The 26,844-nt window shown below is 38.6% G+C and overlaps 1 long non-coding RNA gene across 1 annotated transcript; it reads right to left on the bottom strand.

Moving 5' to 3' along the window:
• Positions 1 to 19,115: 19,115 nt before the first annotated feature.
• LOC141609021 (uncharacterized) lies at positions 19,116 to 26,481 on the bottom strand. Its single transcript, XR_012527142.1, has 3 exons — positions 26,406 to 26,481; positions 19,792 to 19,870; positions 19,116 to 19,164 (listed from the first exon to the last, which is right to left on the bottom strand). It is a non-coding gene; the product is annotated as an uncharacterized LOC141609021 (long non-coding RNA).
• Positions 26,482 to 26,844: the final 363 nt, after the last annotated feature.

Consider the following 26,844-nt stretch of genomic DNA (forward strand, 5'->3'; position numbering starts at 1 on the left):
GGACTAATAAACAAGGGCAAATGGTTTAAACAACGAGTCACAAGCACTAATGAGCATAGAAAAATGGTTCACAAAACAAGTCACAATAGCAAGGACAAATGGTTTACACAACGAGTCACAAGAACTAAAAAACAAGGACAAATTATTTCAACAACGAGTCCCAAGGACTAAAGAACAAGGACAAATGGTTTACACAACGAGTCACAAGGTCTAAAGAACAAGGACAATTGGTTCACACAACGAGTCACAAGGACTAATGAAAAAGGAAAAATGGTAAACACGACAAGTCACAATAACAAGGACAAATGGTTTACACAACGAGTCACAAGGACTAATAAACAAGGGCAAATGGTTTAAACAACGAGTCACAAGGACTAAAGAACAAGTACAAATGGTTCACACAACGAGTCACAAGGTCTAAAGAATAAGGACAAATAGTTTACACAACGAGTCACAAGGACTAATGAACAAGGACAATGGTTCACACAACGAGTCAGAAGGACTAATAAACAAGGAAAAATAGTTTACACAACGAGTCATAAGGACTAATGAGCATAGAAAAATGGTTCACACAACAAGTCACAATAGCAAGGACAAATGGTTTACACAACGAGTCACAAGAACTAAAAAACAAGGACAAATTATTTCAACAACGAGTCACAAGGACTAAAAAACAAGGAAAAATGGTTCACACAACAAGTCACAATAATAAGGACAAATGGTTTACACAACGAATCACAAGGACTAATAAACGAGGACAAATGGTTTAAACAACGAGTCACATAGACTAATGAACAAGGACAAATAGTTTACACAACGAATGACAAGGACTAATAAACAAGTACAAATGGTTTAACAACGAGTCACATAGACTAATGAACAAGGACAAATGGTTTACACAACGAGTCACAAGACTAATGACCAAAGGACAAATGGTTCACACAAGGAGTCACAAGGACTAATAAACAAGGACAAATGGCTCACACAACGAGTCACATGCTCTAAAGAACAAGGACAATTGGTTCACAAAACGATTTAAAAGGATTAATGAACAAGGGCAAATAGTTTACACAACGAGTCACAAGGACTAAAGAACAAGGACAAATGGTTCACACAACGAGTCACAAGGACTAATGAACAAGGACAAATAGTTTACACAACGAGTCACAAGGAATAATGAACAAGGACAATTGGTTCACACAACGAGTCACAAGGACTAATGAAAAAGGAAAAATGGTTCACACGACAAGTCACAATAACAAGGACAAATGGTTTACACAACGAGTCACAAGGACTAATAAACAAGGGCAAATGGTTTAAACAACGAGTCACAAGGACTAAAGAACAAGTACAAATGGTTCACACAACGAGTCACAAGGTCTAAAGAATAAGGACAAATAGTTTACACAACGAGTCACAAGGACTAATGAAGAAGCACAATGGTTCACACAACGAGTCAGAAGGACTAATAAACAAGGAAAAATAGTTTACACAACGAGTCACAAGGACTAATGAGCATAGAAAAATGGTTCACACAACAAGTCACAATAGCAAGGACAAATGGTTTACACAACGAGTCACAAGAACTAAAAAACAAGGACAAATTATTTCAACAACGAGTCACAAGGACTAAAGAACAAGGAAAAATGGTTCACACAACAAGTCACAATAATAAGGACAAATGGTTTACACAACGAATCACAAGGACTAATAAACAAGGACAAATGGTTTAAACAACGAGTCACATAGACTAATGAACAAGGACAAATGGTTTACACAACGAATGACAAGGACTAATAAACAAGAACAAATGGTTTAAACAACGAGTCACATAGACTAATGAACAAGGACAAATGGTTTACACAACGAGTCACAAGACTAATGAACAAGGACAAATGGTTCACACAAGGAGTCACAAGGACTAATAAACAAGGACAAATGGCTCACACAACGAGTCACATGCTCTAAAGAACAAGGACAATTGGTTCACAAAACGATTTAGAAGGATTAATGAACAAGGGCAAATAGTTTACACAACGAGTTAGAAGGACTAATGAACAAGGACAAATGATTCACACAACGAGTCACAAGGACTAATGAACAAGGAAAAAAGGTTCACATCACAAGTTCTCAATAACAAGGACAAAATGGTTTACATAACGAGTCACAAGAACTAAAAAATAAGGACAAATTGTTTAAACAACGAGTCACAAGGACTAAAGAACAAGGACAAATGGTTCACACAACGAGTCACAAGGACTAATGAACAAGGACAAATAGTTTACACAACGAGTCACAAGGAATAATGAACAAGGACAATTGGTTCACACAACGAGTCACAAGGACTAATGAAAAAGGAAAAATGATTCACACGACAAGTCACAATAACAAGGACAAATGGTTTACACAACGAGTCACAAGGACTAATAAACAAGGGCAAATGGTTTAAACAACGAGTCACAAGCACTAATGAGCATAGAAAAATGGTTCACAAAACAAGTCACAATAGCAAGGACAAATGGTTTACACAACGAGTCACAAGAACTAAAAAACAAGGACAAATTATTTCCACAACGAGTCCCAAGGACTAAAGAACAAGGACAAATGGTTTACACAACGAGTCACAAGGTCTAAAGAACAAGGACAATTGGTTCACACAACGAGTCACAAGGACTAATGAAAAAGGAAAAATGGTAAACACGACAAGTCACAATAACAAGGACAAATGGTTTACACAACGAGTCACAAGGACTAATAAACAAGGGCAAATGGTTTAAACAACGAGTCACAAGGACTAAAGAACAAGTACAAATGGTTCACACAACGAGTCACAAGGTCTAAAGAATAAGGACAAATAGTTTACACAACGAGTCACAAGGACTAATGAACAAGGACAATGGTTCACACAACGAGTCAGAAGGACTAATAAACAAGGAAAAATAGTTTACACAACGAGTCATAAGGACTAATGAGCATAGAAAAATGGTTCACACAACAAGTCACAATAGCAAGGACAAATGGTTTACACAACGAGTCACAAGAACTAAAAAACAAGGACAAATTATTTCAACAACGAGTCACAAGGACTAAAAAACAAGGAAAAATGGTTCACACAACAAGTCACAATAATAAGGACAAATGGTTTACACAACGAATCACAAGGACTAATAAACGAGGACAAATGGTTTAAACAACGAGTCACATAGACTAATGAACAAGGACAAATAGTTTACACAACGAATGACAAGGACTAATAAACAAGTACAAATGGTTTAACAACGAGTCACATAGACTAATGAACAAGGACAAATGGTTTACACAACGAGTCACAAGACTAATGACCAAAGGACAAATGGTTCACACAAGGAGTCACAAGGACTAATAAACAAGGACAAATGGCTCACACAACGAGTCACATGCTCTAAAGAACAAGGACAATTGGTTCACAAAACGATTTAAAAGGATTAATGAACAAGGGCAAATAGTTTACACAACGAGTCACAAGGACTAAAGAACAAGGACAAATGGTTCACACAACGAGTCACAAGGACTAATGAACAAGGACAAATAGTTTACACAACGAGTCACAAGGAATAATGAACAAGGACAATTGGTTCACACAACGAGTCACAAGGACTAATGAAAAAGGAAAAATGGTTCACACGACAAGTCACAATAACAAGGACAAATGGTTTACACAACGAGTCACAAGGACTAATAAACAAGGGCAAATGGTTTAAACAACGAGTCACAAGGACTAAAGAACAAGTACAAATGGTTCACACAACGAGTCACAAGGACTAAAGAATAAGGACAAATAGTTTACACAACGAGTTACAAGGACTAATGAACAAGGACAATGGTTCACACAACGAGTCAGAAGGACTAATAAACAAGGACAAATAGTTTACACAACGAGTCACAAGGACTAATGAGCATAGAAAAATGGTTCACACAACAAGTCACAATAGCAAGGACAAATGGTTTACACAACGAGTCACAAGAACTAAAAAACAAGGACAAATTATTTCAACAACGAGTCACAAGGACTAAAGAACAAGGACAAGTGGTTTACACAACGAGTCACAAGGTCTAAAGAACAAGGACAATTGGTTCACACAACGAGTCACAAGGACTAATGAAAAAGGAAAAATGGTTCACACGACAAGTCACAATAACAAGGACAAATGGTTTAAACAACGAGTCACAAGGACTAATAAACAAGGGCAAATGGTTTAAACAACGAGTCACAAGGACTAAAGAACAAATACAAATGGTTCACATAACGAGTCACAAGGTCTAAAGAACAAGGACAAATAGTTTACACAACGAGTCACAAGGACTAATGAACAAGGACAAATGGTTCACACAACGAGTCACAAGGACTAATGAGCAAGGATAAATGGTTCACACAACAAGTCACAATAATAAGAACAAATGGTTTACACAACGAATCACAAGGACTAATAAAACAAGGACAAATGGTTCACACAACGTGTCACAAGGACTAATGAACAAGGACAAATAGTTTACACAATGAGTCACAAGGACTAATGAATAAGGACAATTGGTTCACACAACGAGTCACAAGGACTAATGAAAAAGGAAAAATGGTTCACACGACAAGTCACAATAATAAGGACAAATGGTATACACAATGAGTCACAAGGACTAATAAACAAGGGCAAATTGTTTAAACAACGAGTCACAAGGACTAAAGAACAAGTACAAATGGTTCACACAACGAGTCACAAGGTCTAAAGAACAAGGACAAATAGTTTACACAAAGAGTCACAAGGACTAGTGAACAAGGACAAATGGTCACACAACGAGTCACAAGGACTAATGAGCAAGGATAAATGGTTCACACAACAAGTCACAATAACAAGGACAAATGGTTTACACAACGAATCACAAGGACTAATAAACAAGTACAAATGGTTTAAGCAACGAGTCACGTAGACTAATGAACAAGGACAAATGGTTTACACAACGAGTCACAAGACTAATGAACAAGGACAAATGGTTCACACAAGGAGTCACAAGGACTAATAAACAAGGACAAATGGCTCACACAACGAGTCACATGGACTAAAGAACAAGGACAATTGGTTCACACAACGATTTAGAAGGATTAATGAACAAGGGCAAATAGTTTACACAACGAGTTAGAAGGACTAATGAACAAGGAGAAACGATTCACACAACGAGTCACAAGGACTAATGAACAAGGAAAAATGGTTCACATCACAAGTCACAATAACAAGGACAAATGGTTTACACAACAAGTCACAAGAACTAAAAAACAAGGACAAATTGTTTAAGCAACGAGTCACAAGGACTAAAGAACAAGGACAAATGGTTCACACAACGAGTCACAAGGACTAATGAACAAGGACAAATAGTTTACACAACGAGTCACAAGGACTAATGAACAAGGACAATTGGTTCACACAACGAGTCACAAGGACTAATAAAAAAGGAAAAATGGTTCACACGACAAGTCACAATAACAAGGACAAATGGTTTATACAACGAGTCACAAGGACTAATAAACAAGGGCAAATGGTTTAAACAACGAGTCACAAGGACTAAAGAACAAGTATGATGCGGGAGCATTGGAAGATAGCGAAAATGAAGTGCTCATTAGTCGAAATGTAACTCAAATTACAGAAGGTTTCAAAATGGGGTCGAGTTATGTGACGATGTTGAAATGGGAGAGCAATGAAGATGGCGGAGCTGGAAACACGCTTCCCTAAGCCGTGTAGGAGCACGGAATTCCAGCCATGTTAGGAGACACGGTTTCCTAAATTGGGTTGGATTAGCTATTAGTTTATTTTACTGTTTTCAAATAAAATTAGGAAACCCTATATTTCCTAATCCAAATAAAATTAGGAAACTCTATATTTCCTAATCCAAATAAAATTGGGAAACTCTATATTTCCTAATCCTAGTTTTATTTAGCTTCCACAAATCTAATTTTTATTAGTTAATAATTATGTAATAAGTTTCCTAGTTAGTTTAGGAAAAATAGCTTGGAAGATAAGTTGAGGAATTAGATCTCGAGTCAGATTGTGACATCGAGTAGGACTATAAATAAGGACCGATTGTGGCCTTATTTTTCAGATTATTTCAGAAATACAATAAAGTTTACAGTTCGTAAAACTTGTGTCAATCTTGCGAGATTAGATTAGGACTCTTCCTTGCGAGGCTGAGTTATAGCAAATCGAGCTATAACCTTGCGAGGTTAGAACAAGATTCGCTAATCTATCCTGTTCTTTGTTCCAAATTCACGCAATTGCCAACAATAATTCCTTGTTTTCTGATCTTATACACGACATACTCAAACTAATCAATAATTCCGCTGCAAGTTAAACTACGTTACATTCTAACGATCTGATTCTACATCAAGTTGGTTACCAGAGCAAGGTTCAGATGTATTCTTTAATAGATCTGTCTTGGGAAGTTGTTAAATTATGGTTAACGATAAAGATGGTACTCCGAAAACATGGGAAGATGGTTATAACGAGTTAAAGACGGGGATGGCTCAGATGTCTTATGTTTTAAAGGAGATAGCAACTATGTTAAAGAACAAAGAGAGAAAGAAGCAAAGGGATTCGGACAGTCAATCCGAATCTGAAGAAGACCAGCAGCCAAAGACGAAAAAGAAAGACCAGAACAATGATGATAGAGGCCTTAAACTCGACATACCCGAGTTTAATGGAGATCTAGATGCTGAAAAGTTTCTGGATTGGATTAAATCAAGCGAGAGGATTTTCGAATACAAAGACTACGATGAGCATAAGCAATTTAAGGTTGCTACATTAAAATTAACCAAGTACGCGTCTTTATGGTACGAAAATCTGAAGAAGCAACGCAAGAAAGACAGAAAACCTAAGATTGAAACTTGGGAAAAGTTAAAGAAGCATCTTATGAAGAGGTTTCTTCCTAGAGACTACGAGCAAGATAATTACATAAAGCTAACTTCTTTAACGCAGGAAAGCTTGAGTGTTGCTGATTATGTGAAAGAATTCGAGAAATTGAGCATTGTTTGCGATTTGGAAGAGAAGGAAGAATTGAGAACTGCGCGTTTTATTCGTGGCCTCAATTCGAGCCTAGCACAACGGGTGGAAATCCAGAATTATGATGGATTTAACGATGTTTGCAGGCTAGCTCTTAAATTCGAGAAGCAAGATAAAGGCAAGAAATCTTATGCTCGTGATTATTCGAGGAATTCGAGCACTTACTCGAAACCAGCAGCTACTACGACCAGTAGCAAAGATGTACGAAAGGAGGATCCAAAAGATAAGGGCAAGGGTACAATGGTTGAAACAAAGGATGCGAGATTGCGACGATGTTTCAAGTGCCAAGGATATGGGCACATTGCCAATGAATGTCCGCAAAAGCGAGCTCTAACGATTCAAGAATTGGTTGATTTAGTTCCGAACTTTGTGCTTCCAGAACATGAATCCAAATCTGATTTGCAAAGGAAGAGAGTGGCGATGAGGTGACACACGTTGTTGAACCCTACAGCGACGAGGAGAAGGAGGTGTTGGTGCTTCGAAGCCTCCACACTGAGGCTGCTCACGTTGAAGAGGAGCAAAGGGAACGATTATTTCATTCTCGTTGTAAGGTAAACAATCAGATTTGCACTCTTATTGTCGATAGCGATTCTTCTACCAATGTCGTATCTAGAGACTTAGTTGATAATCTGAAGTTGCCAACTAAAAACCACCCTAAACCATAAAAGTTACATTGGCTTGATGGGAATAATGGGATATTAGTTAAGAAACATGCCCTAGTATCGTTACAATTGGGACCATATGAAGATAAGGTGTTGTGTGATGTAATCCCGATGAATGCTTGTCATATTTTACTGGGTAGGCCGTGGCAATATGATCGAAATGTAGAACATGACGGGAGGAGCAATGTTTATGTCGTGACTAAAGGAAAAGTTAAATATCATCTTAAACCGTTGTCACCAAGTAAACATAAGAAGCCTGTTACAAAGGAGAGTTTGTTTTTAGAGGCAAGTGAAGTAGAGGAGGTCCTTGCTCAAGGAAAACGAGCTTATGTGCTGGTTGTCCGAGACTAGTCCGTTGGTGAGAGTAACCGCCGAGGAGTGCAGGGGTTACTTGATGAGTTCATGGATGTGTTTCCCGAGGAGTTACCATATGGGTTACCTCCCTTACGGGGAATTGAACATCGCATTGACTTAATTCCCGAAGCTGCATTGCCTAATAAACCAGCTTATCCGTGTAATCCCGAGGAAGCTAAAGAATTACAGAGGCAAGTACAAGAATTAATTGATCGAGGTTATGTATAAGAGAGCTTGAGTCCATGTGCAGTACCAGCGTTATTAGTGCCGAAAAAGGAGGGGACTTGGCGAATGTTTATTGACAGTAGAGCGGTGAACAACATTACAATCAAATACCGCTTTCCTATGCCAAGGCTTGATGATATGTTAGACGAACTTTCTGGTTCGTGTGTTTTCTCTAAACTTGATTTACGGAGTGGTTATCATCAGATGAGAATTCGAGAGGGAGATGAGTGGAAGACCGCTTTTAAGACGAAACAGGGGTTATATGAATGGCTCGTGATGCCATTTGGTCTATGTAACGCTCCTAGCTCGTTTATGAGGCTTATGAATGAAGTGTTAAGGCCTTTCCTTAACAAGTTTGTGGTTGTATATCTCGATGATATTCTGATTTATAGCAAGAATGAAGAAGAGCACAAACAGCATTTAAGATCAGTGTTCGAAGTTATGCGAAAACAGAAGCTATTTGGCAAGCTTGAGAAGTGCACGTTTATGTTGCCGAGTGTAGTGTTTCTTGGTTACATTGTGGGCAAAGATGGCGTGAGTATGGACCCATCTAAAGTCGAAGCAATTCAGGCCTGGCCGGTTCCTAAATCGACTACGGAGGTGCGGAGTTTCCATGGGTTAGCATCATTCTATAGACGATTCATTCAAGGATTTAGTTCGATCATGGCTCCAATTACAGAGCTGACCAAGAAAGGGGTTTTCGTGTGGACTACTAGTGCCCAAAAGGCATTTGAAGAAGTGAAGGGTAAGTTGTGTTCCGGACCTGTTTTAGCACTTCCTAATTTCGACAAGTTGTTTGAGGTCGAATGTGATGCGAGTGGTGTTGGAATTGGTGCCGTATTGGTGCAAGAGAAGCGGCTTATTTCGTATTTCAGCGAGAAGCTAGGTGGCGCAAGGCTTAACTACTCAACTTACGATAAAGAATTCTATGCCATTGTGAGAGCATTAGACCATTGGAGTCACTATTTGCGACCAAAGCCGTTTGTGTTACATTCTGATCACGAGGCTCTAAAGCATATACATGGGCAGCAAAAGTTGAATATAAGGCACGCTAAATGGGTTGAGTTTCTGCAATCTTTTAATTTCTCATCAAAGTATAAGACGGGAAGTTCAAATGTTGTAGCTGATGCACTTTCCAGGAGGCATTGTTTGTTGGTTGAGCTCGATGCAAGATTGTTGGGTTTCGAGCATATTAAGGAGTTGTACAAGACTGATCCGTCTTTTGCTAAAGAGTTGATTGAGCCTACTGGAACTTATATATTGCAAGATGGATTTTTATTCAAGGGAAATCGACTTTGCATTCCACAAAGTTCGATTCAGGAATTACTTATTCGCGAAGCTCATGGAGGAGCAATAGCTGGTCACTTTGGTTCTAATAAAACTTACGACATTGTAAGTGAACATTTTTATTGGCCAAAGATGATTAAGGATGTTCAAGAAATCGTGGCTAAGTGTGTCGTGTGTCAAAAGGCGAAGAGTTCATTTACTAAAGGGCTGTACACACCATTACCAGTTCCGAAACAGCCTTGGAGCGAGGTTAGTATGGATTTTATACTCGGATTGCCTAGAACTCAGCGTGGTAAAGACTTTATAATGGTGGTTGTTGATCGGTTTTCGAAGATGGCTCATTTCATTCCTTGTCATAAAACCGACGATGCTACTAATGTTGCTGATCTATATTACAAAGAAGTGGTTCGTTTACATGGAATTCCACTTACCATTGTATCGGATCGAGATGTAAAGTTTCTTAGTTATTTCTGGAAAACGTTATGGCGTTTGATGGGAACTATGTTACTATTTAGTACTTCTCACCATCCACAAACAGATGGTCAGACGGAAGTAACTAATCGCACTCTTGGAAGTTTATTGAGAGGGTTGGTTAGTAAGAGCACAAAGGATTGGGATGTTAAACTCGCACATGCCGAGTTTGCTTACAATCGAACTCCATCTGTTACTACTGGAAGAGCTCCATTCGAAATTGTGTACGGAGTCAATCCATTTCTACCTATTGACTTGGTTCCAATCCCAAAGAAAGATCTCATGAGTTTCGAAGCAAAAGATAGACAAGCGACATTTCTTCGTACTTGTGAACAGGTGAGAGCTCAAATAGAGAAGGCAAATGCAAAATACAAGGAGAAAGCTAACAAGCATAGAAAACAGCCTGTGTTCAAGGTAGGAGATCTTGTGTGGCTGCACTTAAGGAAAGAACGATTTCCGTCTAAACGCAAGAATAAACTAATGCCAAGAGCTGATGGTCCGTTCAAAGTCCTAGAATGTTATGGTTCGAGTGCTTACAAGCTGGATTTGCCAAGTGAGTATGGAGGAGTGAATGCAACTTTCAATGTGGGAGATCTATCACCGTATCTTGATGACGAAAATTTGAGGTCAAATTCTCAAAAAGAAGGAGAGAATGATGCAGGAGCATTGGAAGATAGCGAAAATGAAGTGCTCATTAGTCGAAATGTAACTCAAATTACAGAAGGTTTCAAAATGGGGTCGAGTTATGTGACGATGTTGAAATGGGAGAGCAATGAAGATGGCGGAGCTGGAAACACGCTTCCCTAAGCTGTGTAGGAGCACGGAATTCCAGCCATGTTAGGAGACACGGTTTCCTAAATTGGGTTGGATTAGCTATTAGTTTATTTTACTGTTTTCAAATAAAATTAGGAAACTCTATATTTCCTAATCCAAATAAAATTAGGAAACTCTATATTTCCTAATCCAAATAAAATTGGGAAACTCTATATTTCCTAATCCTAGTTTTATTTAGCTTCCACAAATCTGATTTTTATTAGTTAATAATTATGTAATAAGTTTCTTAGTTAGTTTAGGAAAAATAGCTTGGAAGATAAGTTGAGGAATTAGATCTCGAGTCAGATTGTGACATCGAGTAGGACTATAAATAAGGACCGATTGTGGCCTTATTTTTCAGATTATTTCAGAAATAAAATAAAGTTTACAGTTCGTAAAACTTGTGTCAATCTTGCGAGATTAGATTAGGACTCTTCCTTGCGAGGCTGAGTTATAGCAAATCGAGCTATAACCTTACGAGGTTAGAACAAGATTCGCTAATCTATCCTGTTCTTTGTTCCAAATTCACGCAATTGCCAACAATAATTCCTTGTTTTCTGATCTTATACACGACATACTCAAACTAATCAATAATTCCGCTGCAAGTTAAACTACGTTACATTCTAACGATCTGATTCTACATCAAAGTACAAATGGTTCACACAACGAGTCACAAGGTCTAAAGAATAAGGACAAATAGTTTACACAACGAGTCACAAGGACTAATGAACAAGGACAATGGTTCACACAACGAGTCAGAAGGACTAATAAACAAGGACAAATAGTTTACACAACGAGTCACAAGGACTAATGAGCATAGAAAAATAGTTCACACAGCAAGTCACAATAGCAAGGACAAATGGTTTACACAACGAGTCACAAGAACTAAAAAACAAGGACAAATTATTTCAACAACGAGTCACAAGGACTAAAGAACAAGGACAAATGGTTTACACAACGAGTCACAAGGTCTAAAGAACAAGGACAATTGGTTCACACAACGAGTCACAAGGACTAATAAAAAAGGAAAAATGGTTCACACGACAAGTCACAATAACAAGGACAAATGGTTTACACAACGAGTCACAAGGACTAATAAACAAGGGCAAATGGTTTAAACAACGAGTCACAAGGACTAAAGAACAAGTACAAATGGTTCACACAACGAGTCACAAGGTCTAAAGAATAAGGACAAATAGTTTACACAACGAGTCACAAGGACTAATGAACAAGCACAATGGTTCACACAACGAGTCAGAAGGACGAATAAACAAGGACAAATAGTTTACACAACGAGTCACAAGGACTAATGAGCATAGAAAAATGGTTCACACAACAAGTCACAATAGCAAGGACAAATGGTTTACACAACGAGTCACAAGAACTAAAAAACAAGGACAAATTATTTCAACAACGAGTCACAAGGACTAATGAAAAAGGAAAAATGGTTCACACGACAAGTCACAATAACAAGGACAAATGGTTTAAACAACGAGTCACAAGGACTAATAAACAAGGGCAAATAGTTTAAACAACGAGTCACAAGGACTAAAGAACAAGTACAAATGGTTCACACAACGAGTCACAAGGACTAATGAGCAAGGACAAATGGTTCACACAACAAGTCACAATAATAAGGACAAATGGTTTACACAACGAATCACAAGGACTAATAAACAAGGACAAATGGTTTAAACAACGAGTCACATAAACTAATGAACAAGGACAAATGGTTTACACAACGAATGACAAGGACTAATAAACAAGAACAAATGGTTTAAACAACGAGTCACATAGACTAATAAACAAGGACAAATGGTTTACACAACGAGTCACAAGACTAATGAACAAGGACAAATGGTTCACACAAGGAGTCACAAGGACTAATAAACAAGGACAAATGGCTCACACAACGAGTCACATGCTCTAAAGAACAAGGACAATTGGTTCACACAACGATTTAGAAGGATTAATGAACAAGGGCAAATAGTTTACACAACGAGTTAGAAGGACTAATGAACAAGGACAAATGATTCACACAACGAGTCACAAGGACTAATGAACAAGGAAAAAAGGTTCACATCACAAGTCACAATAACAAGGACAAAATGGTTTACACAACGAGTCACAAGAACTAAAAAACAAGGACAAATTGTTTAAACAACAAGTCACAAGGACTAAAGAACAAGTACAAATGGTTCACACAACGAGTCACAAGGTCTAAAGAATAAGGACAAATAGTTTACACAACGAGTCACAAGGACTAATGAACAAGGACAATGGTTCACACAACAAGTAACAATAACAAGGACAAATGGTTTACACAACGAGTCAGAAGGACTAATGAGCATAGAAAAATGGTTCACACAACAAGTCACAATAGCAAGGACAAATGGTTTACACAATGAGTCACAAGAACTAAAAAACAAGGACAAATTATTTCAACAACGAGTCACAAGGGTTTAGACAAAAACAACAAACAAACCAGTAGAAATAAGACAAGTTCTCAGGAATGCAATAAACTTGTGCTATTTAATAAAATTATGAATTGACCTCCTAAAATCATGAAACTTGGCAGTAAATTACTTTGATATGAGAGCTAACTCTGAGTAAATTTATAGGATTTGTAGGAGACTCAAAGTAGCATAAATACTCCACTGAACTGACTGACAGACACAATTGGACAGTGAATGAGATAGTTCTGGGATTTGACTGAAGGGAGGGAACTTTGGATATAATTATCAACTGTAAAACCCACAGAATTCTCACAGGGAATTAAGCTAACAATTTGGGGTGTTAGAGTTAAGAGATTCCACAGATTAACACAGGAAAGACTCAACTGAAACAAACAGCAAAGCTAAACTAACCACAGTCTCAGCACAGGAAAGTTTATACTCCACTAACAGGTACTTAATCAATAACCACAGTCTAAGCACAGGTTATTATCAAGCCTGACTCTAATCTACAGACTAAGCACAAGATTAAGAGGTTTAAATTTGAGAGAAATCTCAGGTTTCATTCATAAATCAGCTGTGTTACAACAGTCTGAGTTGAGGTCCTTATATAGGCCTTTTTAGGTTACAAACTTGAAAGGGAACTACATCCAAGGGTCAGGATTCCTCCTCACATGCTGGTAAGAGTCCAAGTACAATATTACAACGGTTTAAAAGCTCTTAATTGTAAACTGGAATGAAAACAAAAGAGAAATGCAGGTGACAGTGACAGGTTGTGGTCCTTTGCTGCATTGCTGGCTTTTCTGTTGAATGTAGGCACTTGAGGACGAAATGATTGAGTCCTTGGCATTAAAATTGGCTCTAGGTTGTATCTGGTATATGGGAAGACAAGCCAAAAGTTCTTTGTGTGCTTTTTCCTCATGGTTTAGCCAGAAATGGAAAGTTTGCTTTTGTTGTTTGTCATTTGCTGCAGTTCTGTCCAGCTTGGTTTTCTAGGACTTGCATTGTGATTTTCCCTTGGACCCCTAGGACTTTTCTGAGCCTAATTCAGTGACCAACCAGCTGGCCATGGTGGCAGCTGGTGGTTGGGCTTGTACTCATACTTATTGGCCACTAAACTTAGCCCAGCTTGACTGGTTTCTGAGATGGGTGTGGTGTTGCTTTGGACTGTCTGTTGAGGTGAGGTACCCTGGTCAGTGGCTCCTGCTGCAACCTCCCCTGGTTGAACAGGGCTTGTCCTCAAGCCTGGTGACTCCTCCCCCTCAGCATCATCATAGTATGGACTTAGGTCACCCACATTAAAAGTGCCATGCACCTCATACTCTCCTGGTAGATCCACTTTGTAGGCATTTGGACCAATCCTCTCAACAATTTCAAAGGGGCCATCAGCTCTTGGCATCAACTTGTTCTTTCTTCTTGCTGGAAACCTCTCTTTTCTTAAATGAACCCAGACTAAATCCCCTGGAACAAACTCCTTTCTTTTCTGATGCACCTTGGACTGTTTCATGTATTTCTCATTTGTCTTCTCAATCTCCTTCTTCACAGTTTCATGGAGTTTCAGGAGTTGTTTTGCCCTGGCCTTAGCATCATGATTCATCTCATTTCTTGGTACAGATGATAAGTCTACAAGCATTAGGGGATTAATCCCATAGACAACCTCAAAAGGACTATGACCAGTAGCAGTTGATGGTGATCTGTTGAAGGCAAATTCTGCTGCTGCTAATTTGATGTCCCAATCCTTTAGACTTTTGTTTACAAGACATCTCAGAATCCTACCCAGGGTTTTGTTGGTGACCTCAGTTTGGCCATCTGTTTGGGGGTGGTGAGAAGTACTGAACAACAGTCTTGTTTTGAGCAGCTTCCATAGAGTTTTCCAGAAGTAACTCATGAACTTTGTATCTCTATCTGAGACAATTGTATTTGGAACTCCATGAAGCCTCACAACTTCCTTTAGGTATAGCTCAGCAACACTGGCAGCATCTTCTGTTTTCTTGCAAGCTATAAAATGGGCCATCTTACTGACCCTGTCAACAACAACCATGATTGAATCCTTTCCTCTCTGTGTCCTTGGCAATGCAACAATAAAATCCATGCTCACATCCTCCCATGGCTTACTTGGTACTGGTAATGGGATATATGGACCAGTTTGGAAGGAACTCTTAGCCATTTGACATGCTGAACATCTCTTGAGAACATTTTGGACATCCCCCATCATTTTTGGCCAATGGAACTGTTCTTGTAGTATGTCCAGTGTTTTCTGAACACCAAAATGTCCTCCCAAGCCTCCTGAATGGATCTCTCTGATTAGGAGGTCTCTGTAGGAACCCCTTGGAACACAGAGCTTGTTCCCTTGGAATAGAAACCCATCTTGCAGTAAGTATTTGTTCCCTGGAATCCTATGCCCTTCAAACTGTGTGATCCACTCCTCAGAGAAGTCAGGGTCTTCCTTGTACATCTCTTTCATGAACTCAAAACCAAGGACCCTGGTTCCCATAGTTGACAGTAAGGAGTGCCTCCTTGATAGTGCATCTGCCACTACATTTTGTTTTCCTTCTTTATACTTGCTGGAAAAGGTGAATGATTGCAAGTACTCCACCCATTTAGCATGCCTGTGACTCAATTTGTGTTGACCATTTATATATTTCAAAGCTTCATGATCAGAGTGTAACACAAATGGCTTTGGCTTCAAATAGTGACTCCAATGCATGACTGCCCTGATAATTGCATAAAATTCCTTGTCATAGGTAGAGTATTTTAATTTAGCTCCATTCAATTTCTCACTGAAATAAGCTACAGGTTTCTGAGCTTGGATCAGGACTGCACCAATGCCTACTCCACTGGCATCATACTCTACTTCAAAGAGTTGATCAAAGTCTGGCAATTTCAGAATAGGAGTCTCACACATCAATTTCTTAATCCTCTCAAAGGACTGCTGAGCACTCTCAGTCCAGTGGAATTCTCCTTTCTTCATACACTCAGTAATTGGAGCAACAACTGAACTGAAGTTCTTGATAAATCTCCTATAAAAGGAGGCCAATCCATGGAACCCCCTCACCTCAGTGATTGTTTTAGGAGTTGGCCATGATTAAATGGCTGCAACTTTGTCCTGATCAACTGTAATCCCCCTCCCAGAGACAATGTACCCTAGGAATGCCACTTCTTCAACCATAAAAGTGCATTTTTCTAGCTTGCCAAATAGTTTTTGTTCCTTGAGGATTTTGAACACAGCTTCAAGGTGTTTCAGGTGTTCTCTTTCACTGCTGCTATAAACCAAGATATCATCAAAGTAGACCACTGCAAATTTGCCTAAACATGGCCTTAGCACCTCAGTCATCAGCCTCATAAAGGTGCTTGGTGCATTAGAAAGACCAAATGGCATCACAAGCCATTCATACAGTCCATGCTTAGTTTTGAAGGCACTCTTCCACTCATCTCCTTCCCTTATCCTGACTTGATGGTACCCTTGCCTGAGATCAATTTTAGAGAATATCATGGCACCACTGAGCTCATCTAACATGTCATCCAACCTTGGTATTGGGAACCTGTACTTGACAGTGATGTTGTTAATGGCTCTGCTGTCAGTACACATCCTCCATGTCCCATCTTTCTTTGGAACAAGTAGAGCAGGGACTGCACAAGGACTGAGAGATTCCCTGACAAATCCTTTGCTCATAAGTTCCTCAATTTGGCTCTGCAATTCTTTGGTAGCAGTGGGATCACTTCTATAAGCTGGCCTGTTGGGAAGCACTGAGCCTGGAACAAGGTCAATGTGGTGCTCAATGCCCCTCAATGGTGGCAACCCACTAGGCAGCTCTCTTGGAAACACTTCCTTATACCTCTGAATTAATGGCCTAACTTCAGCAGGCATCTCAGGGCTCCCTTCCTTGCTTACTTCTTTGGATAGTAACACCCAGACAGGTTGTTCTTGCTTCATTTCTTTGATCATGGCTGCTTCAGAAAGAAATAGCACACCATTGTTCTCCTCTGGCATACTTGGACCTCCATAGTTTCTCTGGTTGGGTGGTAATGGGGTCAGGGTGACCTTCTTGCCTTCATGTTTGAAACTATAGATGTTATCCTTCCCATGGTGAGTGGTATTCCTGTCATACTCCCATGGCCTTCCCAGGAGTAGGTGGCAGGCATCCATTGGGACAATATCACACAAGACTTCATCTTTATACACCTTCCCAATAGAAAATGGAACCAAGCATTGTTTGTCCACCCTTACTTCTGCTCCCTTGTTCAACCATCTCAACTTGTAAGGGTTTGGGTGCTCTTGAGTTGTCAAGTTGAGTTTGTTAATCATGGCATTTGATGCCACATTTGTACAACTTCCCCCATCTATGATTAGGTTACAAACCCTCCCCTGGACTGTGCATCTGGTTCTGAATATTAGGGATCTTTGATCAGCTTCCAGAGGTGAGTGTTGGGAATGCATGACCCTCCACAAGACTAAGTTGTGACCTGTATCAGGGGGGGCCACAACTGCATCTTGTTCTGGTTCTCCTTCAGTCTCCACTTCCTCCATTATCAGGGTCTCATCCTCCTCATACTGAACCAAACCTTCCCTCTCCCACTGCTCTACTTCCATTGCTGTCAAGGTTCTCTTAGAAGGACAGTCCTTCCTAAAATGGCCATACCCTTGGCACTGGAAGCATTTAATTTTCCCATCAATCACAGGTGTGTTGGTTCTAGGATTCACATGACTCTTCCCCTTGTCTGGTGTTGGTTGGGTTGCAAGTTTTGGAGTTTCTCCAATCCTAACCCCAGAAAAAGGTTTGAAAGTGGATCTGGTAAGGGGTTTGGAAGCAGTGACCTTGGCTTTTCCCATCTTTTCAATCCTCAATGCCAGGTTGACTGCCTCATCAAAGGACCAAACTTGTTGCATCCTAACTCTTATAGCAATCTTAGGATCTAAGCCCTCAACAAACCTAGCAATTTTCTGTTCAGGCTTTTCAGTAATCTCACATTGCAGGGTAAGTTGTTCAAAGCTTCTAAGATAAGACTCAACAGATTGTTGGTCTTGTTTCAAATTTGGTTAACTTGATAAACATATCCTGTGTGTAATCTTTAGCTATAAACTTATCCTTCAATTTCTTTTTAAGTTTTCGCCAAGATTTAATGAGTTCCTTGCCTTCTCTCATTCTCTGGCTTTTCAGGGTTTCATACCAAAGTGAGGCATAACCTTTGAATTTAAGGATAGAAACTTTGAAAGCTTTCCTGTCAGTATATCCCTTAAATTCAAAGACTCTCTCAACAGTTCTAATCCAGTCTAACAAATCTTCAGGGTTTAAACTACCATGGAAATCAGGAATTTCTACCTTTATATCTTTGTCTCTTTCCATGTAGATGCCCTCTGCCATAGATTCATCAGTATCTGACATGTCTTCTCCATGTTCCTGGTGGTATGGTTGTCCTCTTCCTGCTCCAACAAAGCCTCTACCCCTGCCTCTGCCTCTGTAGGGTGGCCTGTTAGGAACTCCTTCTGCAAGAGTGTTGACAATATTTACCAGTTCATTGATTCTTCCTGCTATCTGTGTAACACCCCGGTTTATAAAAGAAGTCCTCGTCAAGACATTCCTTAATAAAACGGACTGTTACCATCTCGGTTTCCCGAGGTAGTGAATAACAAATTAAACTCCAAGGCAATTTATATAATATTTTAACTGAATTATTACAAATACTCTTTTCAACTCGAATTACAAGAACTGACAAAATAAAAGTGAAAGTCTTCTAAATGATGATCTAGCCACTAAGTCGTCTGATCAATGTCTCACGCCCATCAAGCTCCCGTCCTATCTCTTAAACCTGTCAAGTCTGCTCCCCATAAAACGGATCATCACAGGTGTTCACGAATACACAGGGTCAACCACGAGGTTGAGTAGAGAAAACAAAATAAGTACGACAACAAAATACATAACTCCATTTTCAACTTGTCACATACTCCACCTCTCCGTATCACAGACCCTGAATAACTCCCACATCATAACAATAACTTCCACACCATATCAATAACTTCCACACCATATCAATAGCTTCCACACCATATCAATAACTTCCACACCATGTCACAGACCCTGAATATCACAGGACCACGAATATCACAGGACCACTGAATACCACATTCCCGAATATCACAAATCCCGAATATCACAAATCCCGAATATCACGGACCACTCCTAATAATCTCTGTTCCATATCACAGAACATCCTCCAACTCCAATGCATATGAATGCTCACAAGAAATTGATGCAACACGTTATACAAATCAATTAAATGATGAATCATAAAATCATGCCGGTTATCCGATATTGTAATATCATACTCAATATGATCAATTCAAATCAATCACCTTTCCGAATATAAATGATAACGTAAATCAATCACGAATCCAACCAACACAATTCAACAACAACGATATTAGGACAAGTGTATTTCCCCTACCTCAAGTGCCAGCAAATCCAATTAAGCAGTCCAGAAATAAAGCAATGAATTGATTATCGATCCTTCACGAATCCGCCACCTAAAACAATTATAATATTTATAATTACTAACTACTAAATATGGAGATCTCTCAATTAGAAGTCTTCTCGGAATACAATCCCGACACCAACTTATGCCCGACTGATAATTAAAATAACCCGATTAGTATTCGACCCAACTTTCCCAAAATAGAAAGTTATTAAGGTATAATCTCTAAAAATGGAAACTTTCCCGATATAGTAGCCTTTTCATTTTAACAACCCGTCTCACAATCCCGTTTCTAGTTAATTAATTATTATTTTATTTTAATTAACTCGGAACTTAAACCAACACGATTATTTAAACGAATTATACGATTTAAGGAGACCCGAATCCAACATAGAACAACTCAAACAATCCCGACTCAAAACCCGTCTTCAATCATTTAACCATTATTAATTATTATTTTATTTTAGATACTCGGAACTAAAACCGAATGATAATTTAAAGGATTAAACGAATTATAACAATTATTTAATAAATCCCGAATCAACCTTTGAATACTCAACATCCGTCTTTCATTATTTAAATACCCTAAGTTAAATTAATTAATTAAAGGTACGACCGATTAACGAATTATAATGATTAATTAATAAAAATCCGTTTCAAGACAAATCGAATAACCCATCTCTCACACTCACTCTTCTCTCACGCTCACACCCTTCAAACACCACCGAGCCACCCCGACAACCACCAAACAAGCGACACCCACTTCACCCCACCGCCAACAAACACCCCCACTCGGTCGACCCTCACCGGCGAGGTGAACCACGACAAATCTTTTGGCCTGGTTCACAGCCGTGCCTCCCCAAACACCTCCTTTTCGCTCTTTACCACCACCGCAACAGTTACCTCTTCCCTGCCCAACAACCACCGGCTTACTCGCCGTCAACCCACGCCCCCAGATTCCCTGGCACCACCTGGTCGACCTCCCACTAGTCAACGTTGGCACCACCCAAAACTAACCACCTAAAAACCCGCCTGAAACCTGTTTTGGAACCCGTGTGTCTACCCCCTATCGACGCTGCCAAAAACCGCCACCATCACCACCTACAACCACCCTAACCACCACCAATAGACTCGTCCCTAACCACTCTACCCTTATACCCCTTCAACAACCATTAACAACACCCTTATATTACACGAAACAACAATAAAAACCCGACATTAAAACGAAAACAGAGGAGGGAGGTGGAGTCCTTACCTTTCCGTCATCACCACCGCCACTGCAGCCACCTAGGAATGTCGACAACCACCCTTAGCTCCTCCTTGCAGCACTGTCAACCACCAGCTCGCATTATCTCTCTCTCTCTCTGCGTGAGGCTTGGATTTGAGCTGAAGAAAGGGGGCGGGTTGAGGGAGGCGGATGAGAGAGATTAGAGTGTGTTAGGTTTAGGTTTAGGGTTAGTGTTAGGGTTAAGTATGATTAGGGTTAATTAGGTTAACGGGCTTAGGGTTTAATTGGGCCGAGTTGTGTTATTGGGCCAGCTCACATGTGTCAGCTCTTAATCGTATTCCATATAAAACCGTCTCCATTACTTGCGATAGTTTAATGTAATTACCGACTCAATTATTTTCCGACATAATTGTAATATAAAATGTATAATAATTGATATAAAATAATATCCGTTTAATTAATTATATTATATAAAATACGGGGTATTACAGTCTTCCCCCCTTAAAATGAACTTCGTCCCGAAGTTCGCTCCCATACTCAAACCACGGAAAGTATTGTATATCGTACTTACGGATGTCACGCATTTCTAACACGGTTAACACACACTTTTGACACATCAATTAATCATAATAATTACGAAATGTTACATTCTGCCCTCCTAAAAATAAACTTCGTCCCGAAGTTTAACTCGTCTTTACTTAACCGAAGTAACTCTAACAAATAACTAACTGAGAACACAATGTATACCAATTAAATACTCATCTGAGAACACCATCATCTTTTCATCTCAATTCCGATCTCAAACTCAACATAACTCATTAACCATGGTCGCACTGGACCGCAAACATAACTTCCGTCATCATCACTCGGCTCATAGGCCAACTCATAACTCATTACCAGTAGTTTAATCACACTTTCCTTTTTCACATCAACCAACTAACCGAAGTAGGAACAAAGCATATAGAACTCATTTGCATAGGTACCCCACAACTAACATCAACTTGGTCAACTATAATCTACAAACAAGTGCAATTAAGCATCAAGATTTTACAATCCTACCCAACTAAAAGCATGGTTACGTCCCCGTAACCTTCATTATTATAACAACGTTCTCAAATTACTGCTAACAACTTAAAAATGATAAAAGGTTCTCTACTTTCGCTTAAGTTAACTAGTCCTTACCAAGGACAATCTATATGCAAGCTCTCTCAAGGAAGCTACCGTTACCCGTACAAATCGTTAGTAATCATTCATCTCACCAATCCTTGTAATCTCCTACTTTAGAACCCAGGGAATCCATCAACATGCGAAAATAATTATGGTCAATACTTTGATAACTCGATTTATGAAAATTTATAACCTAATAGGTCCCATCTGACTTTCCTTTGCTTAATTGTACGGACTTAGGTCAAGACACAGAATCACCAATAGAAATGAAGACAACCAGTTTCGCAGTACTTATCGTCCCATAAATATTTTCAATCCTCATAACAATTGGGTTTGGTATTTATTCACGAATGACGCAAGTACATTGCTTGGCAAATTTTACAACTTATTGGTCAAGTCAAACAAGCGAGTAAACAACGATATCGGAAAGTTAACATACAAGACTATCATGCATAAAATTTTCGTTCTTGGTTTTAAATATATTTGACTGTACCCAACACCATGACATAACAGATTAAATGTATTTAACTACACCAACTTTACAATAGTCATCACATGTTATGCTAATATCAACCTACCATGTTAACACCTAACTCCTTTGAATCACCTCATTCATTTCCTGTTCGGACATTCGTAACTAACCACAACCCACCAATTCACTGCATGAACGAATAACATGACTAATTTATCCCGCTACTTATGACTCCGTTCTAGTTTCGTTCCTCCAGACTTTTAGCAATTATCATGGACACATACGATCAGACTCTGGCTGAAATCTCATCCCGAATTTAGACTCATCCGATATAGTTTAACTTCGTTTTCAAACTTTTACTTTCATACTAGATAGTGATTAAATTTCTTAATATAATTCCTACAACAGAGCTGTCCATCAAATTCATTTACAACTTGCTACAAGACTCAAAATCAGATAAACTTAATTCAATTCCTTTAAACAAAACCAGTTTAGGTGTCGACTCATAAATCGTAATTTACAGGTTTATCTTGTTTCTTTTTGTCCTATCTTTATTAATGAACGACTATTACTTCAATCATCAGGATTTTAGTTGCACTCCTTTACTCAATTATATTCACGGCTCAATTAAACGTACTTTAACGACTATCATTTTAACCAACGCATTTTACGTGAATCATCAAAGGGTTATCCCATTATATTTGCTAAAATAATTATCATAAACAGTCTTTATTAAAATATGATTGATAGTAATGACTCGGGAATATAGATATGCCAGATGTCGTATTATATCAAACAATTTCCTCTATGTCATGCTCATAAAATTGCAAGAATCTCTTTAGCATTTTATGACGATCTAATGACGAACACATCCAATAAGAAATATCAACATTGTTCATTATCATGTTATAGGTTTAGGGTTAACCGAAATAATTTAATGAAATGAAAGCATTAAGTATAACTATAGGCACACCGACTCACAAAAAGGCATTAGAACTCAGATGGCATCCTACACGTGTGAACATTTAGACACGATCATTACTACCATCCATGTGTAAACATTTAAACATAATTATTATCATGGTCATGCGAGTATATTAGAACGATCCCATTGACTTTTAACGCCATTGACTTTACTACGATATGACACTGTAGTTTATATTTATATATTCGACCACTATGCAATTACGATGAACACACCAGGGATATTACAACATGCCAAACATATATAAAACATGTAACAGCTGGACTCGTATAAGATATTTCACCCTCGATTATGAATCAAATTAATTTATTCAATTTTTACTCATACCATCACGCTAACAATTATCAACTACACTTCAATTTTTATCACTGGTTGAGATACGTAGCTACTGAACGTGCCTGCTACTATCATCATATAAGGACATTATAAATTCATATTATTAAAGCTCGTGAATTAATCAAACACTGTATGAAGACTCAACCTAGAATACACATTTTAAAAGTCATGTTTCACGTTGTAACTTTCAAAGATCACGAATGAATAACCGTTCGATTAAAACTTGATTCGTATTACTTTTACAAAAACACGGAGTTGAAATCACAGGTAAAAGAATTAGGTTCAAAGCACAAGAATACCATTTTTAAAGAATTTTTCGACTCAGTTGGTCCAACCAAACATGTGACAGCTATCAGTCCACAACTTGGGTTAGTTTGCAAAACTTATTATTTACTATTGAAACATCAAGATTTTTCGTGGCTTATCAATTTGAAAACATATGCGAATTTTATGATCGATGGAGTTGGGAATTATGCGAGAATTATCAATGCAATTTAAATGTGGATTTTTACAACATCATTGGTCAAGTGTTACTGCACAGAACTTCCTACCACATCTTACTAAAATATTTGTTTCTCCTAATCCGTATATCATATAAGCATGAAACCAACGTCAAACGATCACTAACTCCCAAGACTATCTCTCATAAAATTTTCTTCCTTAGGCAATAAACAGAAAAGAATTGGCAGTAAGGTCAACTGAAGAGTACATCAACCCAAACGAGTTGTATCACTAAGTTATTTATTTACTATGTTCCAACTCTTACAATCACACTATTGATACTAACCCACACCGACTTAGATCTCACACTATACTTACGTAAACATATTCCCCATAGAACCCCTTCGCGTCTCGGTCTACTCATTACATCTACATTACGATTGCTATGACTAAAAACGGGCAATTCAACAGCGTTTCTTATTACTATCACATTATTACACTAGCATGTCTTCGGGATCACACAACCGCATATTACTTAGTCACATTAGTACTATCAGCACATCATTCAACATCCATCTAGGTAATTATCATTGACTCGTAATTATTTTCATGCTCACGACTAGCACAACACTTCATTGATTATTATCCTGAACTTGAAAATTTATTTCTCATTTCTCAACATTATATGATCACGTCATCATTCATACAAAATACTTACCGTAGCGTTGTCCTGCGGAATGGTTAGAATACTTAGGTCTCAAGGTATATATCAACTCGATTACGCAATACTCTATGCATCAATCAACACTTAGGCAACGATATAGGAACCTCAGGTTCAACCTTATGCAACTTTTCTACCCTTTCTCTCATATACCCTCAAGGTTTTCCGAGTCAAACTGAGAGGGCCACTGGTTCGGTGTGAGGGGGCCCCTAACTCAAACCTTACCTCAGTGTGCTCCTAACAGTTCTATCCCGGTGTTCATTTTATTTAGACACATCCTATGTTCATTGGGCTCATTGGTTTAGGCCTGAGGATCGTTCGCTCTGATACCACTTTGTAACACCCCGGTTTATAAAAGAAGTCCTCGTCAAGACATTCCTTAATAAAACGGACTGTTACCATCTCGGTTTCCCGAGGTAGTGAATAACAAATTAAACTCCAAGGCAATTTATATAATATTTTAACTGAATTATTACAAATACTCTTTTCAACTCGAATTACAAGAACTGACAAAATAAAAGTGAAAGTCTTCTAAATGATGATCTAGCCACTAAGTCGTCTGATCCAATGTCTCACGCCCATCAAGCTCCCGTCCTATCTCTTAAACCTGTCAAGTCTGCTCCCCATAAAACGGATCATCACAGGTGTTCACGAATACACAGGGTCAACCACGAGGTTGAGTAGAGAAAACAAAATAAGTACGACAACAAAATACATAACTCCATTTTCAACTTGTCACATACTCCACCTCTCCGTATCACAGACCCTGAATAACTCCCACATCATAACAATAACTTCCACACCATATCAATAACTTCCACACCATATCAATAGCTTCCACACCATATCAATAACTTCCACACCATGTCACAGACCCTGAATATCACAGACCCTGAATATCACAGACCCTGAATACCACATTCCCTGAATATCACAGTCCCTGAATATCACAGTCCCTGAATATCACAGACCCTGAATAATCTCTGTTCCATATCACAGAACATCCTCCAACTCCAATGCATATGAATGCTCACAAGAAATTGATGCAACACGTTATACAAATCAATTAAATGATGAATCATAAAATCATGCCGGTTATCCGATATTGTAATATCATACTCAATATGATCAATTCAGTCAATCACCTTTCCGAATATAAATGATAACGTAAATCAATCACGAATCCAACCAACACAATTCAACAACAACGATATTAGGACAAGTGTATTTCCCCTACCTCAAGTGCCAGCAAATCCAATTAAGCAGTCCAGAAATAAAGCAATGAATTGATTATCGATCCTTCACGAATCCGCCACCTAAAACAATTATAATATTTATAATTACTAACTACTAAATATGGAGATCTCTCAATTAGAAGTCTTCTCGGAATACAATCCCGACACCAACTTATGCCCGACTGATAATTAAAATAACCCGATTAGTATTCGACCCAACTTTCCCAAAATAGAAAGTTATTAAGGTATAATCTCTAAAAATGGAAACTTTCCCGATATAGTAGCCTTTTCATTTTAACAACCCGTCTCACAATCCCGTTTCTAGTTAATTAATTATTATTTTATTTTAATTAACTCGGAACTTAAACCAACACGATTATTTAAACGAATTATACGATTTAAGGAGACCCGAATCCAACATAGAACAACTCAAACAATCCC

Source organism: Silene latifolia, chromosome 10, assembly GCF_048544455.1.
Source record: "Silene latifolia isolate original U9 population chromosome 10, ASM4854445v1, whole genome shotgun sequence".
In the NCBI taxonomy this organism is placed as follows: domain Eukaryota; kingdom Viridiplantae; phylum Streptophyta; class Magnoliopsida; order Caryophyllales; family Caryophyllaceae; genus Silene; species Silene latifolia.